The sequence below is a fragment of the Triticum aestivum genome, chromosome 5B, assembly GCF_018294505.1.
Source record: "Triticum aestivum cultivar Chinese Spring chromosome 5B, IWGSC CS RefSeq v2.1, whole genome shotgun sequence".
Classification (NCBI taxonomy): domain Eukaryota; kingdom Viridiplantae; phylum Streptophyta; class Magnoliopsida; order Poales; family Poaceae; genus Triticum; species Triticum aestivum.
The window spans coordinates 506,967,217-506,974,929 of NC_057807.1; positions in this window are offsets into that span (position 1 = coordinate 506,967,217).

Genomic DNA, 7,713 nt, shown 5'->3' on the forward strand with positions numbered 1-7,713 from the left:
TTCGGATCCGTGATAATACAGAAAAGGCAATGAAAGTAAAACCTAAGGCGGCGGCAGTGAAAAAACTTTGATGTGTTGATGTGGTTTTCTATAGCGAGATGCTATTTTAATGACGAAAATGATGATAAAACTACTTCCGTGCAAGATCTACGGTCTATCTAGAATGAAAGCTGTAGGAGTTGAAGAAAGTAATGAAGAACAGCAAGAACACCGATGAACAACCCAAACCCTAATACAGATATAAGAGGAACGGGGGAGGTGCACTTACAGGTGATGAGGATCAGCGGTGGTGCACCGGAGTTCTCTGGTCTAGTCAGGACGATGCGGCGGCCTGAGTTGATGCAGCGGCTAGAGGTCGTGGTGGCGAGATCGGAGTGCTTGTGCGGGTGTGTGAAGTAGAAAGATGAAGAAGGAGGCGAGGAGCAAAATGAGGAAGACCCCTATCCCTATTTATAAGGGGGGCAAATACAAGACATGTATGGGAATCGAGGAGGCCGAAATCATCATGTGGCTATAGGGACACCTCGATTTTCAGGATGTTTATTAAGATACGGGTCAGTTAAGATGCTCTAGGCCTTGTGCAGAATTAAGGTGAAATGACGTCATGGTGGTTTAATAAGAATTTGAGAGCTGACATCATGGCGAGTTACAACAACTGATGCAGATTCTTACAAGTCAGGTGTTGAAGATTGATATGAACAAGTTCAAATCAACCTCGGGCCTAATGTTGGGGATATAACTACTGGGTATGAACCGCCCAGGAGGGGCCAAGTCATACCACTTACAATAACCCATGAAGATGGCGGGTCATAGCAAGCCCACTGATGGCCCAAGACCCAGAGGCGACTTAGGGCCCAAGAGGATGAACCGCCATGAGAATAACTTGTATTGTATGGCAGGCTTAGTTAGTCACCAAGCCAGACATGTTGTGTATGAGCCGACCAGGACTCTGTAAGCCGCCGAGCGTCAACCTGTGTATATAAAGGGACGACCCGGCGGCGAGTTAGGGCAGAAAAGAAGAGATAGAGAACTAGGTCAAGCGTATTCGCTCCCTGGTAATTGAAGCCCAAGCAATAACCACCCTACACTGGATTAGGCTGTTACCTCTGCCGCGAGGGGCCGAACCAGTATAAAATCTTCATGTCCTTTGTCCCGTTTAACCCCTTCAAGCTAACTATGTTGTGATGTCTCCACACCTAAGTGCTTACGCTAGGACATCTGACGTGACAATTCCACGACAGAAATGGAAAAAAATTCTGCTATCTAGTTAAGGATATCTGCACTTCCAAACAAGAGGGAGGCTTGGGTATTAGAAATCTCCAGGCCATGAATGAGGGCCTTATCCTTTCTACTGCCTGGAGAATTGCTAGATTTCCACAAGCACCAAAGAAAGTTAAAAATATTTGGAACGGTGGCATATGGATGATTACTATTGAAAAGCTCCCGAATGAGAGCATGCATAGAGTTTTTATCTTGAGTAATATTTTCTATCCTAACATGCCAAGGAGGAGCAAACCATGCTGCTCTAGCAAATGTACATGCAAAGAAGAGATGCATATCATCCTCATGTGTAGGCCACACCTGCAGCAATTGGGCTCAATGCATTTACAAAATCTACCAGCCCTCTTACCTATAGGAAGAGCCTTGCATAAGAGCATCCATGCAAATGTTTGTACCCGTGGCGCCATGTTTTTTTGCTTCCAAACCTGTTTAACAATTTCTTTAACCAAAGAAGGAACCTGCGAAGGTGTGTTGTTTGACTGATTTTGAATGTCCTGCAAACAAAGCTTATAAGCACTTTTAGAATTACATTTGCAATTCACAGTGAGATCCCAACAAAGAAAATCAGGAGTATCTGTCGTGGTACTAAGTCTGACAGTAAGAGTAGGGGGTACCTATGAGGAGGCAAGGTCCTAGCTACGGCGAGGTTGTACACACGAGTTTACTTGTTCAGGCCCCTCTCGGAGGAGGTAAAAGCCCTACGTCTCGGAGCCCTAAGGCGGTCGAATGGAATATGGGTGTGTGTTACAAGGGGTCCGAACCCTTGTCCCGGAGGAGGGGGTGGCTTATATAGTGAAATGATCTAGATGACAACTAGAGGGGGGGTGAATAGGCGTTTTAAAACTTTTACGGATTAGGCTTTATCCTAATGCGGAATTAAACTAACGGATACTTTTCATGCACAAATCCTAAATATGCTAGGCTCAACTAACTGCACCAACAACCTATGCTAAACAAGATAGGCACTAAAAGAAACTAGCAAGCACAAACTATATCACAAGATAAGGAAATGTAGGATCTACTAAGCAATTCAACTAGCATAAGATATATCAATATGAGCAAGTATGAATTGCGGAAAGTAAAGGGTGTGGGTATGAGATAACCACAAGTGAGTCGGAGACACGGATTTATCCCGAAGTTCACACTCATGAGAGTGCTCTCCACTAGAGAGGTGACAAAGCCAAAGCTCCAGGGCGTCACCAAGTGACTCACCGTATTCTCCCTTCCGAGTCACCCCCAACGGATGAGCCTTGGTTCACTCGGGGTTGGTCTTGAAGGCGACCACCACACCTTTACAAACTTCTTCGGAGCACACCACAACCACGGAAGCTTCCGGAGGAACTTGACCACCTATGCCACTTCAACACCCTTCCCCAGAGCACACCACAAAAGGAAGCTTCTGGGGGAACCTTGGCAACATAGGCCTCTTCACAATCTTCTCAATGTATCACCAAACCGTCTAGGAGGTGAAGCCTCCAAGAGTAATAAACTCACGGGCTCTCACTCGAACAAATCAATGTGGGGAGCTCAAACCAAAGCAACAAATGCAATGCAAGGTCAAGCAACAAATGCTCAAATCACTCTCTCAATCTCACAAGATGCAACTCAACAAAGTAGGGGATTGAAGAGAGGGGATGCAATGGAGGAAATCAACAAATGACTCCAAGATCCATCCACAAATCCCCCTTCACTTAGAGGGGAGATAGGGGTTTGGGAGAGGTGGTATGATGCTCAAAATGATGTTTAGAAACTGTATGAACAACCCCCAAACCGATGGGAAGGAAGGGCTCTTTTATAGCCAACTTCCAAAACTAGCCGTTAGGGCTCCAACGGACACTTCCTAGACACCCCGTGCCCACGGGGTCCCGTGCGCATGGTACAAGCCTGTGTTCACGGGACTCCATGCCCACGGGGGTTAAAAACCCCGTGTCCACGGGGTACCCAGAACAGCTTGCAGCAGCCCACTAAAACAGAGATAACTTGGGCATACGGACTCCGAATTCGATGATCTTGGGCTTGTTTTGAAGCTAGGGAAAATCCCAAGGTCCTCACATAGAGAGCCATCCAAGATCAACAGGAAATAGTGATGCAAGTAATGCAAAGGTTTGAGCTCTCTACATGCGGCGTGATCAAGCTACTCGCCCAAAAGTCCCTCTTGATAGTACGACTATCAAACCTATAATCCAGTATCCCTCCAAGCACCATGAGACCGGCAAAACTAGGAAAACCTAGCTAATGTATACCTTTTCCTTGCACATTCAACTTGAGCTTGGTGATGACTTTGATGCTTGCCTCAAGTTGGAATCCGTTTCTTGTCCACAACCACTTGGTGAAGATGCTCGAATTGCTTCATCATATTGCAATGAGGGAAGCCTTATCTTAAGCCCATCTTCACATGAGCATTATCATGATGTGGACTGCAAGCTTCAAAGCATATAACTGAAAGGATCGAGAAGAGGTGTCTAGAGGGGGGTGATTAGACACTAAGTGAGAAAAGTTGCAGTTTTTAATTTCTTTAAGTTGAAGTGGAGTTTTGGCACAAGTTTAACATTCACAATACATATCAAGCAAGCATGCAAAGAGTATATGAGCAGCGGAAAGTAAAGCATGCAACTTGCAAGAATGTAAATAGATGGGATTGGAGTGTGCAAACGCAATTGGAGACACAGATATTTTTGTCGTGGTTCCGATAGGTGGTGCTATCGTACATCCACGTTGATGGACACTTCAACCCACGAAGGGTAACGGTTGCGCGAGTCCACGGAGGGCTCCACCCACGAAGGCTCCACGAAGAAGCAACCTTGTCTATCCCACCATGGTCGTCATCCACGAAGGACTTACCTCACTAGGGTAGATCTTCACGAAGTAGGCGATCTCCTTGCCCTTACAAACTCCTCGGTTCAACTCCACAATCTTGTCGGAGGCTCCCAAGTGACACCTAGCCAATCTAGGAGACACCACTCTCTAAGAAGTAACAAATGGTGTGTTTATGATGAACTTCTTGCTCTTGTGCTTCAAATGATAGTCTCCCCAACACTCAACTCTCTCTCAGAGGATTTGGATTTGGTGGAAAGAAGATTTGAGTGGAAAGCAACTTGGGGAAGGCTAGAGATCAAGATTCATATGGTAGGAATGGAATATCTTGACCTCAACACAAGTGTAGGTGGTTCTATCTCAGAAAATGTATGTTGGAAGTGTAGGCATGTTCTGATGGCACTCTCCATGAATGAAGAGTGGGTGCAGGAGTATATATAGCCTCCACACAAAATCTAACCGTTACACACAACTTACCAATCTCGGTGGGAACGAATCGTGAAACTCGATCGGACCGATTTAGCAAATAATGTGACTGTTAGGATTTTTGGTGGGACCGACATGTCAACTCGGTGGGACCGATGTGGTTAGGGTTAGGGCATAACGTAATCTCGGTGAGACCGATTACACAAACTCGGTGGGACCAATTTTGGTAATAAACTAACCGGAGAGTTGGCTAGGCAAACTTGGTGGGACCGATTCGCTCATCTCGGTTGGACCGAAATGTTACGAAAGGGAAACTAAGAGTTTGCATTGCAATCTCGGTAGGACCGATTACACAAACTCGGTGGGACCTATTTTGTAATGGACACATACAGAGAGATTACAATCCCATCTCGGTGAGACCGAGATCCCTATCGGTGAGACCGAAAAGACTAGGGTTTGTGGCAGTGGCTATGTCAACAGAACTCGATGGCGCCAGATAGAAAGATTTGGTAGGTCCGAGTTTGACTTTTAGTTTGGGACATATGTGGATATGAGAAAATGGTCGAGGGCTTTGGAGAATATCACTAAGAACTTTGAGCAAGCAAGCCATTAAGCAACACCTCATCCCCTCTTTATAGTATTGGCTTTCCTATGGACTCAATGTGATCTTGGATCACTAAAATAGAAAATGTAGAGTCTTGTGCTTTGAGATTGAGCCAATCCTTTTTCCTTAGCGTCTTGAAGGGGTTCCACATCCTCTAGTCCATTCCACTCCATTGTTGAACTTATCTAAAACATAATAGGTAAAAGTGTTAGTCCAACAAGAGATATGTTGACATTAATTACCAAAATCGCCCAGGGAGCACTTTGTGCTTTCAATAACCCCCGGCTTCTCATCTTGCACTTGGACTCCTCCAACCCGATGACCATCACCACTTGATGTCATCCACGTATAGGCTACTTGAGATCTTTCCTTTTGATTCAAGCCCATGAGAAACACCTAACCCACATAGACATAACAAACACATAGCATGGGTTAGGTAACAAAGCACAATTCACAATTACTTACCATACAACTAGATCACTTGATCCCACGTGGTACAATGTTTGCTCTTTGAGAGTTGACCATCTAGATATAATCTTAGAGCTTCATCTTGGTCAACCAACATCTTTACTCCAAGCTCCATCTTGGTTTCTTGAAAGCACAATGAACACTTCGTTTCCCTTCACTGCTTCAAGACAATATCACCAAAGACTCTTTCATGACCATATCAAGTTCCACTATGAGTATCATCTTGGTCACCACTTTCCCTTCTAAAAACCCCATCACAATCTCTTGAGAGGCATAATGAATTCTTCACTCTAGTTGCTTGCTTTAAGACTTGATCAACCGAAACCCAACATGTGAGCTCACCATGATCTTGTCTTGAAATCATAACTTGAATTCTTCTCTTTTATTATTCTCTCAAACCCTTGATCCTTAAAATCCCTCCATCATAATATCTTGAGAGGCACAATGAATTCTTCACTCTAGTTTTTAGCTTCAAGACTTGATCAACCTAAACCCAACACATGAGCTCACCATGATCTTGTCTTGAAACCATAACTTGAATTCTTCTCTTTGATTATTCTCTCAAGCCCTTGATCCTTAAAAGCCCAAATATGTCAGTCTTTGAGATCCTCCAATGAACTCCACCATGAACATAATTAAATTAGGCATATAAATCAATCTTGATGGATTCAGCAGAAGTAATCGAAGACCAACTTGAAACCTCATTAGATATGGGATCTCGAGAGCCAACACCTATGCATCGTGATCACGGGGTATCCAGAGATTTGACACTCGACCCCGTGCGCACGGTACAAGCCCGTGTGCATGGGGTATCTAGACAAGGATACCATGAGAGCTTCTTCAGATGCTTTGATGGTAGACTTCACAAAACAACCCAATGCACTTCAAGCATCACTCTGGAACATACATTCATATAAGATTCAATGCACTTGATGCTCCATAGGAATTGTCATTTAACTCCAAAGCATAGAGCAAATATATCTTCATATATATGGACTTCATCCTTGATTCCTTCCAATATCCTTGAGGAACTATCTTCATATATAGGGACTTCATCCTTGATTCCATCCAATATCCTTGAGGCACCATCTATGGACAAAACCTTCAAATATATCTCATTGAGAAACATTAGTCCATAGAGATTGTCATTTAATTACCAAAACCACACTTACGGGCTACACGCCCTTTCAATCTCCCCCATTTTGGTAATTGATGACAATCTCAACAAGAGAGTTTATATAATGAATTTAAAACAAGTATGCAATCTATCCGATAATAAATTGTATACTTGAGGTGGTTTTGATAGCCTCACATATCACAAAGATGGTTGATGTTATCAAAACCGGTGATACTAGCATCGAAATACTACACAAGAATTTGATGCTAGTAGAACCACAATATATAGAGAAAACTCCCCCACAATATATGCATGTGAAAGAGCTCGGTGGAGTTTTCTCTATATACACATCGATGCAATGAGCAAGCATAGGAAATGTATATATGCATGAATGACAGGAACCAACCCACTTCTCCTAAACCCTCTAAATTTCTCCCCCATTGGCAACAAGTGCCACAATGGAAGAAAAATCTAGACAGCCAATATAGTATGGGTTCCTCCTTAATTTTTGCATTTCTCATATTGTGAGTGGAATCAAGTGCGCATATCCAGTTACGAACAAACGAAGAAATTCACACTATGTTGAGGATCCATAGAATGCACCAAAAATATATGTCATGAGAATCCAACATCCAAAGGATCAAAAGAACATATTTTGGACAAGGGATAATGGAGATATCCAATATGATAATCATGATAAGCATGGGTCCGAAATATATCAAAAAATCCATGAGTGCAAAGATATAAGAAATACATACAAGCACTCACTCAACAAGTACTAATCATGCCATGATGCAACATACACAATGTTGACTCTAACTTAAATAAATGTGTGAAGTAAGTACTTGTTACCGGGAGAGAAAGCATTGGTTCAAGGGGTGCTTGATCTAGTACGCAAACATGAGGGACTTGATCTTGTTCTTGGATAGGTACATGATCTCCCATGGCATCTTGCTTTTGTGTTGGGGGTGATGACTTCCCTTGTGGTCAATCCACAAGAGAG